General features: G+C 37.3%; 1 protein-coding gene across 1 annotated transcript in view; it reads right to left on the reverse strand.

The window, feature by feature from the left end:
- Positions 1 to 8,534, reverse strand: part of LOC140172730 (piezo-type mechanosensitive ion channel component 2-like) — a 63,606-nt gene extending 55,072 nt beyond the window's left edge. Inside the window, exon 1 of the mRNA XM_072195863.1 lies at positions 8,495 to 8,534. The gene's annotated coding sequence lies outside the window, so the exon portion shown is untranslated. The remainder of the gene's footprint in view (positions 1 to 8,494) is intronic.
- Positions 8,535 to 10,770: the final 2,236 nt, after the last annotated feature.

Genomic DNA, 10,770 nt, shown 5'->3' on the forward strand with positions numbered 1-10,770 from the left:
ATTTGAGATGTATAAAGACTTATTGATTGAAAGCATGCGCATGGAGCATTTTTATCTGAAACGTGGATCAGAAGTAAATATGCAGCCGCTTCACCAGCCCACATCAATACGCATCTTATCCCACAGAATAGTGTCACACCCACATAATCCTGCTCTCGAGGCAATTCATGTCAAATTGGGCCAAGTCAGTCTTCATGTGGACCCACCTAAAGGCCATCATATCTATCAGAATGTCAAGGCAGCCTTTGTAGACATCCAACATGCAAGCAAAAACCTGAGCAAAAGCCATCGTTGGTCATCAAGGATGAGCGAGTACAACAAAGTTCCATATGACCATCATGAATTCTCAGATGCTGAGGCAACTCCTCTGACTGAAAACATCTCTATGAAGACAGCAGGACACCAGAGTCTGTTTGAGATCACCATTGATGATGAGCCAGGGAAATTCCCTAGAATAAGGTCAGCCATACATAGAGTACTACAATTTGCAGATCAGAAAGGCATCAAGTACATCATCTTCCCTTCAGAGTTTGATTATGGAGATGATCAGATTAAGAAGGTCTTCAAGAAAGAGAAAGGAATGCGTCAGCAGGTATTTGCATCCCGTATTTTCCCACTTCTCTACTACAATGCTGTTTATGACTTTGCTCTCTATGACCAACCATCAACTCCACACAGCATCCATATCAACTATAACTACGGGTTGCACACATACAAGAAGGTATGGCATGAAGGGTTCCCCTCCACTCAAGTGAAAGAAGCAGGTTCCTTTGATGCTCTCTTCACACAGCTGCAAATGGATCCAATCTTCCAAGCATGTCATCTGAGTGTGGTGAAGGAAACCTACACGGTCATCAGACATAAGTGGGAATGGAGTCCGGCTGTAGAAGAGTTTCATCTGCGACGCGAGAAACAAACCAAACTTGAGAGATTCACCTACGGCTGTGCCCTGCAACAGATAGCACCACTGGAGATACCAAATGACATAGATTTCACAGAATGGTAAGACAACAAATAAGTATGTGGATCAATGTTTTAGCATTAAGGCATAACAGCTGACTTGCCCTCTATCGACCTACCCTAAGTACAGCCAAATCAAGGGCAGTGGTTTAAAATATTTTTAATGTAAAATGTCCAATAAATTATATTTTTGTCTGTTTTTAATGTTCTTCTGTATTTTTTGGTAAACGGGAAATATGACTGATTTGTTGACAAAAGCATGATAGTAAACCTGTTCAGCACTGTAAATTTCCTGCATCCACCCAATTAAGAAGAAACATCCCATGCATTACTCAAAGTCAACATTTGTTTTTGGCCTAATTCTAAAATTCTTGAATTTCCTCCATATTAATTGATTTCTGGCTTTTTTATAACAAGGCTACATCAGCGCATGCATGTTATTTCATATGCACTGCTCAAACCAATCAGATGTAAGACTGATGATTTAAGTGATTTAAGGCAACAACCCAAAAGTTCGATGAAGCCCTATAAACGAAAGTCCTTTCGTTAGAAGGCGAACCCCCTCCCCCCTCCCATCTAACGTAAGTGACAAATATCGAAAATTCCAACACATATATTATAGGATACAGGGGCCGTCGCTATGGTGTAGGGGATGTGGAGGGGTGTGACAAAGCTAAGATATTGATCACGTTTATGCATTCTATTTTAAAATATTTTTCTTCATTATCTTTTTGGCACAGAAAAAATAGGACTTCCTGGATTTTAAAATTTAAAAAAATGTGGTATCAAACACAAAACGTTTTTGACATCATTCGCCAAAGGTTAGAAAAGGATGCCAGAAAACGTTTAAATGTCGGGTTATATAAAGGGTATATAAAGGGTAAAAAACGTTTTCATATTAAACATTTTAAAACATTTTTTGATAACCTCCTGCAAATATTCTAACATAATGTTCTTAACAAAATATTTTACAATAACATTTTGAAAACATTGTAGAAATAGTTTTGTAATGTGTTTTCATACATAACGTTTTCATGACCTTTATATACTAGTAACCAGGGGGTGAGAATGCTCGAGTCAGGTTAAATGTCCGGACCTAGGTCACAATTTGAGAAGAGGTGATATACCACTACTGCCATTTGTGGAAGTAAAAAGCCACGCCTTGTGATAGGAAGATATTAATATCATTATGCCTCATCAGTTACTTGGTATAACTGATTTACTGTAGAATAGTTCTTATACCATAAAATGTATAAACATATTTTATCATATTGATTAAATGTGACCAAATGCCGGGAAATAAACTGACCTATGTCAATAAGCCTTTTTGAAATATGGCGGGCACAAAAGGAGAGGGCGTACTTGGAAGTGAGTAATCTTTTGTATTGACAAAAGATTAATCACTTCAAAGTACGCCCTCTCCTTTTGTGCCCGCCGTATTTCAAAAAGGCTTATTCAGTTCGTAGAGATGATATACCACTTGTGTGAATCGTGATCTATTTCAGTCGCAATTCCCAGATATCGAAGTTCCCTGATATAACCCGACATTTTAATGTTATTGAAACGTTTTTACCAAAACCAAAACCCCTAAATATAACATGTTTAATACGTGTAAAAACGTCTTGTGTTTGCTGGGACAGCTGCTTTAAAAATGACGTTGCCGGTTGCGAGTACTGCACTCCATATTGATTTGAAATCATTTTGAAGAAACCAGTATAAAATGTCAATATCGTACTTCGGACAATACTAAAATTTGGAAAATGATTAATTAATTCCTTAAAAAAAGATCAAGTTTGACCGATGTTTTAACTATTTTTTTACAAACGTAATCGGACTTTCTGACCCCCTCCCCCACTAACGAAAGGACTTTCTTTTATAGGGCTTCATCGAACTTTTGGGTTGTTCCCTAAGCGTGATAAATCTCAATCACCAATTTTGTTTTACCCTACATATTTGTATTTTCATCAATTTATTGATATTAGTATATTTTTAAAGAAACTGTCAAGCATAAAGGTATTGTTTTTAGCCATACCTGTCGCCTTGTTGTTCTACACAAAATAATGACATTGCCAAAATAATGACATTGTCATATGAGATGATAAATGTATGACAGAGACTTAAAACAATACTTCTATTCTTTACTTATTTACATCATTTGATATTTAATTATGAACCAATGCTGCTTACACGTATCCATGGTGATTCCAATGTATTATCTCTGCAGGCATAACAAATATGATCTAGTTAATGATCAAAAGTTATTGGTGGTTAATAGCACACCCTATTCAAAGTGTACTGGTTTCATTCTGTTTTTTACTTCCAGCAGCGATGCAAAGTCCAAATCGGGCAATGGTAAATCATCATCATCTATTGGAGCTGATGAATGTCTGGAAGACTACAAGGATCATATAGACATTGACAGTTATCTTGACAGTGGGCCATACACTAAGGAAGTTGTCATGTTTGACAACACACCACCATCTCCAAAACTGTCAGTGTCAGAAAATGATGTGATGCAAAGGCCAGAGAAAGAGATTATCACTTCCCATCCTTCTCTTTCCCCTTCTCCATGTGCACCTGCTTGTGCTCCTCTACCTTCTAAACGTCCAATACTGTCAGTTTCAGGAAATGATGCGATGCAAAGGGTAGAGAAAGAGAGTGTCCCTTCCCAATCCTTCTCTTTCCCCTTCTCCGCCTCATGCTCCTGCTTGTGACTCCACTACCTTCTAAACGTCCAAAACTGTCAGTCATCCTTCTACTGTTCCTCCTCCAAAACCAACCAGCCAAAGAAAGAAGAAAACTAGACTAAAGGGAATGGTGTATGAGACAACATTTACAAATCGGAGCAAACAAAAAGAAGAAGGTGCCAATATTTAGTAGGACAATTAAGGATAATGGTCATGAATACAAATGTGCTATTTGCTTAAAACAATATTTAAAAGCAATATAATATTTGGTAAATGGTAAATCATCATCATCTATTGGAGCTGATGAATGTCTGGAAGACTACAAGGATCATATAGACATTGACAGTTATCTTGACGGTGGGCCATACACTAAGGAAGTTGTCATGTTTGACAACACACCACCAAATTAAATTTGAAAAATTAAATAACATGCTTTATGCTGTATTTTAGTTGATATGTCCTCAATACCATAATCAAAATCATAACAAATAAAGGAAATACTTACCTATACTGCGGATAAAATTATTATACAACAAATTGTTTTACATTCGTTCAAATGTTGTTGAAATTGGTCTATGGCCATGATATTATTTTCTTAAGCAGCAATGTTTTGTATTTTGTATACAACATCATCCATTCCTTAGACCAACCATACCTTAATGCTCTATGTGCTAGCCATGTGCTTCAATGGAAAAAGTTCCAAGTTTTGAAATATTTTCTCAAAATATTAAGAGCTATCTTAAGAACTACTGAATCAATACTAGGCTTGTTTGTACTCATTTAAATGTATTTTTCATGCTAATTACAAATATGGTCATGAAAATTTACATTTCTGAAATTTTTGAATTTTTGAAAATTTGTTGAAACCTGTCGTCTGCAGTCGACACCCGCGTAAAGAGAGTTAAGGTGGTAATGGGCTATTCCATTTGAAATCCACACTCCCCCTGGGGAAGATTTAGCTAAAGTCTTCCACAGAGGGAGTATGAGTTTTAAATACAATAGACAATTGGGTAACTTCCATTTGAAATACTCACTCCAGTTGTGGAAGATATAGGTATAAAGACTTAATACAGGGGGAGTATGAGAATCAAAATGATTAACCCTCACCAATTACATTTTAAAAAATATACTCCTTCTGTGGAAGATATTTCCAGAATCTTCCACAGGGGTAGTGTGGATTTCAACTTGAATTAGCTCAATTCATGTATTTTCAGTACTGGTTACCTTGAGTTTCTATTCAGATTTGGACTTCCAAATAGTCACAAACATCGAGAATCAGCTTACCCAATCGCCAAACAATCCTGTCTATGCTCAAGTGTCTGAGTCATGTCATACACAGTACGTGACATTCCAGCCTGTCACAGAGGAAGAAGTTCGTAAAGTGATATCCGAATCTCCGACTAAGACTTGCAATTTAGATCCCATCCCCACGTGGCTTTTAAAGCAAGAATTACTCGAGGTGTTGCTTCCCGGTATTACAAGACTCGTGAACGCTTCGCTCACCCAGGGTCAGTTTCCTGCTTCATTTAAGAAAGCATGTGTGATTCCACTCATCAAGAAACCCAATGCAGACCGTAACGATCTCAAAAACTATCGTCCTATATCGAACTTGAGCTTTATCTCAAAGGACACTGAGAGAGTTGTCGCGTCTGCACTTCAAAATTACCTGGATACTAATGGGCTGTATGCAAGTAGGCAATCGGCCTACCGTAGGTGTCATAGTACCAAAACTGCCCTTGTAAGAGTTCACAATGATCTCCTGAGAGCTCTTGATGAAGGGAAAGAATGTATTCTTGTCCTGCTTGACTTTTCGAGCGCCTTTGATGTCATCAACCATCAGAAACGGAAAATCGGTCAAATACGCAATTATCTCGACCAATGTGCTGCAGAAAGACTTGTCCACGCATTTATCACTTCACGTCTGGACAACTGTTACAGTTTGTTATTCGGCCTTCCAGATTCGCAGATCTGTAAGCTGCAGCGTATTCAGAACATAGCCGCCAGACTTGTTACCAGGAAGAGAAAGTACGATCACATAACCCCAATCCTAGACTCATTGCACTAGCTTCCTGTAAAGAAGCGTGTCATTTACAAATGCCTTTTCACGGTCTTGCACCATTTTACATAAGTGAACTTATTCAACCCCATATTCCAAGCCGCAGTGGTCTTCGATCTGCAGATCAAAACCTTCTCTGTGTCCCGTGATATGCCACCATTTCTTACGGACTTCGGTCTTTCGCTGTCGCGGTCCCGAGATTGTGGAATCAATTGCCCTTGAACATTATGAATGCTGCCACCATCTCGCAGTTCAAGGGCCTACTCAAGACTTATCTGTTCCGGTTAACCATCACGGACTGGCTCGTTTAATTCATTGTTTGCTGGACTCACGTTATTCTCTGATTTGTCTATTTTCATTTATTGTGTAATTTACTTATCATGCTTATGTACTTATGCTTGCCTTTGTGGTAGGCCTGTGTCTTTTATATGGTTGCCAATATGATCTGTCTTTGTTGCCCTCTATTATTCAGCACAATGTTTAGATGTAAATAAAACTGCCGACGGCCGGCCGGTATCGAAGAAAAAAGTGACACAAAGTTGACCTTGAATTATGTTTTATAGTCAAAATAGTCCAGTAATTCAATAAATATAATGATATTTGGCCTAAACTTGAACTCATTGGAAATGAAATGTCAGTTGTTATTGAGTAATACATGGCTTTTTCACTCGATCATGTGCTTGCAATGCTGTTGAATTCTGCACTTTGGCGAAGTTGGAACTGCATTTTAATTGAATTCGGCGAACTATGGCATAAAGCAACATTTTTATAGTAAGTACACTGCTTGGAAACTTTTTTAAAAAGCGAGATAGTTGGTTAATAGCGAGAATCACGGCGTGAAAAGCGAGATCTCGTTTTTTGCCGGGCCTTAATATGTGAAATCACAGTGGGTATGTGATTTCACTATGTCTGTGAGTTGAGAGGAGTCTGTGAATTCACAGTGGTCTGAACTGAACTATATCATTTGAAGTGTATTCATTAGTATTGCACTATGTTGACTTGTTAGTAGTCAACTAGTCGGCACCGAATATTTGTGTCTATGATAATAATAATAATAATAATAATAATAATAATAATAATAATAATAATAATAATAATAATAATAATAATAATAATAATAATAACGCATTTATGGGGCGCCTTATGCCAGAACTGACCTCAAGGCGCCTTACAATGATATACTAAACTACAAATATAAAATATCTTAAAAGTACTATCTTAAGGTTAAATACAATTGACTTTCAAGGCTTGATTCCAGAGGGGCGTAAGTTAATAATGAAAACAGCCATGCAGAAAAGAATGAACTCACGCGTACAATAGTGTATCAATCTGAAATAGGGCCACGGACAAACCGCGGCTCGTGAGTTATCCTATAATGTTGCAGGGATAGGGATGTGGCGACCATGATAGGACCATATGGGCTGATGGGGGGGGGGGGGGTGATTGTGGACAGCCGTTTTCGGCCTTTTTCCTTTGGATTTTCTAAATTTTCAATTTTTAAAATTATCCTGGATGATATCTGTCGTGAAATAAATCAATGCTTCTATAGACTATAGGCCCTAATAGGCCTAGTAGGCCTATGTATACCCTGATTATGCAATATATATGCCTACAACAATAACTACAACTACAACAACAATAACAAAACCAACAACCAATATTTTGTTAATCTAATTTGTAAAAATATATTCACAGGCCGCGCCTATTAGACCAGTATAGCCTAAAAATTCCTGAATTATATAATGAAAAAAAACCAAAAAAACAATTTTCACCCCAGCACCTTACCCGGGGGTAGGACCGGCCATCAAAGATGACCATAGAGGGGAGGGGTGGTGAGGCCCAATGATTTTCATTTCGCTCTTGTGAAATTATTTCAAGAGCTACTGACCTTTTACTTGTTAGTTAAGTAAAAATAGTCATTTCCTTTTATATATAGCAGAACATTTGGTGAAAATCGTGTTTTGTAGAATTTTTAGCCGAAAATCAATTTTGCCTATACTTTTGAACATAGCCAGAATTTCCCAAATTTGAATGGGCGCCCTCACATTATGACGTCATACCGACATATGTTGGGAATGTTTGTACTTATTTTGGTATCACTGGATAGAGTAGACCCATATCTATACATTAGTACCAAATATAACGGTATATGACGTTTAAAATTGAAAATTAAGGGGGGGGATCGCAACAACCCCCCTCTTCGTAGTTTGTGTTACAAAATATGGCTCAGTAGTTCTATTAGGGATTCAATCATGTTTCACCGTTGTTCATCACCGTTTAACAACGATGCGGCCGCGTCGTCTGCGTGGTTTACTTCGCGAGGGCAGCTTTAGCTGCCCGAGCGAAGTAAACCACGCAGACGCGCCGGACGCGAGTTGTTAAACGGTGATGAACAACGGTGAAACATGATTGAATCCTTTTCAACAACGAAAAGAAGCTAAAGATCGTATAATTCACGGTTATTTCACGAGGAATGTCAGTTAATCATTGCCAGTCATCTTCACAAAAACTTCGATGATTTCTCTGTTATCATCAGCAATAAAACTAGGGCCTACAGAATAAAACGGCAATGTTTAGCTAGCCACAACCTGAAAAATACTGAATTTCACTTGCAAGCTTGCACACGCACAAAAGTTCCAGACATGACGAATTTTACGCGCTCTCGCGTAACGCGTAGTCTCGCTCGCGTTCGCGTATACGCTACAGTAAAAGTGTGGATTCATCACGGATTAACAACGGTTGGCTCCTGTACAAAGGAATAGGAGGAGTTGTTGAATGGTTAATTTCTTACCCCAAATGCCCAAGAACTTGTGATGCCAATGATGAATGTCGTTATATGTGATGCGATCAAGCAAAATCAGTCGGAACTCGGCCATAATAAATTTTCAGTTTCCTATAGGATAGTAAAAAGCATTTACAGAGCTGGATTTTGCAAAAAATCCCATTGAAATTGAACAATCAGTTCCAAAGACATGAGCAATTTAAGAGTTATCAAAACAAGAGGAAACAAAAGGAAAATTTCCCTTTGTTTGGCTATATCTCAAAATCAATATTTCCGAGTTCCGACTGATTTGGCTTGATCGCATCACATATCACACAGGAACATAGGGACATACACATCGGCCACAGCACTGTATGTTGGGTCCATCATGTGATTGTAAAACTTGCGTGTTCCAGGACACCATTGCCTGTACAGAAAAAATAAATGAATAAATATGTTGAAACACTCCCTTTGAAAAGAATTGAGTAGTTTATAATGTTACTCTTGTCATTTTGAAGTGTTTGGAATTGCAGGATTTTTTTTTTAGATTTATGCAAGTTCAATGTTACTCTTTTCTTAATTTTTTTTATTCAAACATATCTAGGCATTAACAGCTGAAACCCCAGGATTTAAACCTGGGACCCCTCGTATGCCAAGCAGAAGATCACAGACCGGTAGCAATTGGGTTTTGCTTGCCCGGCTCAGCGATTCCGTGGGTATATATGACTTGGGACATGTCAGGCTGATTGCATCATGTCATCAATTGCGCTGCATGCATGAGCAGCGGTTTTCATAGTGAAATTTATTGAGTTTTAGGGTTAATTGAAAGACCCTCTATTGAACAGGGTCAGTAATCATTATTTACTTGAGGGTTAGGATAGAGATGGGAAGCAAGTAGCAATTTCTAAACAAGTATTAGTTTTAATCATAATATTGAATAGCTGTTCTACAAGATTACTTATCTATAGTTATGGTCCACAACGATGGGTCAAATCCTCATCTTACCTTTTCTCTTTATTGGTCTTCATCATCTGATGACAACTCATAGTCTGTCTCCTAGTTATGGTCCAGGATCACAATGGTAGGTCAAAACCTCATCTTACCTCTTCTCTTTCTTGATGTAATTGTCTTCATCATCTGATGACAACTCATCATCTGTCTCCTAGTTATGGTCCAGGATCACTTTATGGTAGGTCAAAACATATATTGCTCTGTGTAAGTTGGTTTTCTACAAACTTTGATTTTGACGTCATCAGAAAGGAATATCCAGATTACAGACAAGCATCACCATCTGCTGAAGACGCTAGTTGATCTAGTGAAAACGTTCCAGGAGAGCGAAAAATAATGTAGTGTTGAAGTTTAACTCTTTATCCTATTAAAATATAGTTTTAATGTCTGACAGTCTTTTTTATACTGTTCAAGTGAACGCTTGATACAAAATTTAGATGGTTACAATTTCGTTTGACAAGTAGAATTTTGAGAGTGAAAAAAGCACAAATTTATACACCTTTTGCAAAGATAAAGAGGAAATGCTCTTTGATTGACTTGAGTGCGTACCCGATTACCTTTATCCTATGGGAAAATGTAATCAAGTGGATTAAGGGCTGGGGTATGAACGTTTGGACAGTATTTATTTTGGGACATTAGAGCACATCAGACATATCGAATTGCATTCTGAATACGAAGAATGTCCTTCTGATATCAAATAATTTTGATTTTTTGAAATTCGCAATTTAATACACATTTTATGGCAAATCATTAAAATTGATAGTTTTGATATTTAACAGTACTTGAAGTAAACTTTATAAATCTGATGATTTATACTTAAAGTGTATGTAGGTGGGATGAAAAGCCGACGATCAATTGAAAATTTTGACCTTTTCGTATTGAAGATATGGATTTTTCCCAAAACACCAAAAAAAATTAGGTCTTTTTGGGAAAAAATCCATATCTTCAATATGAAAGGTCAAAATTTTCAATTGACCGTCGGCTTTTCCTCCCTGCTACATACACTTTAAAATATATCATTAGATTTATATAATTTACTTCGAGGACTGTTATTATATCAAAAATTTGAAAAATATCAAATTTTTATAATTTGTCATAAAATTTGTATTACATTGTGATTTTCAAAAAATGAAAATTATTTGATAGCAGAAAGACATGCTTCGTATTCAGAATGCAATTCGATAGGTCTGAGGTGCTCTCATGTCCCACAAAAATACTGTCGAAACGCAATAAACGCTCATTTTAGATCCCTTAGCCCAGAACTCTGCAGTTTTCAATCACTGCAAAACATCGGTACA

The sequence above is a fragment of the Amphiura filiformis genome, chromosome 16, assembly GCF_039555335.1.
Source record: "Amphiura filiformis chromosome 16, Afil_fr2py, whole genome shotgun sequence".
In the NCBI taxonomy this organism is placed as follows: Eukaryota; Metazoa; Echinodermata; class Ophiuroidea; order Amphilepidida; family Amphiuridae; genus Amphiura; species Amphiura filiformis.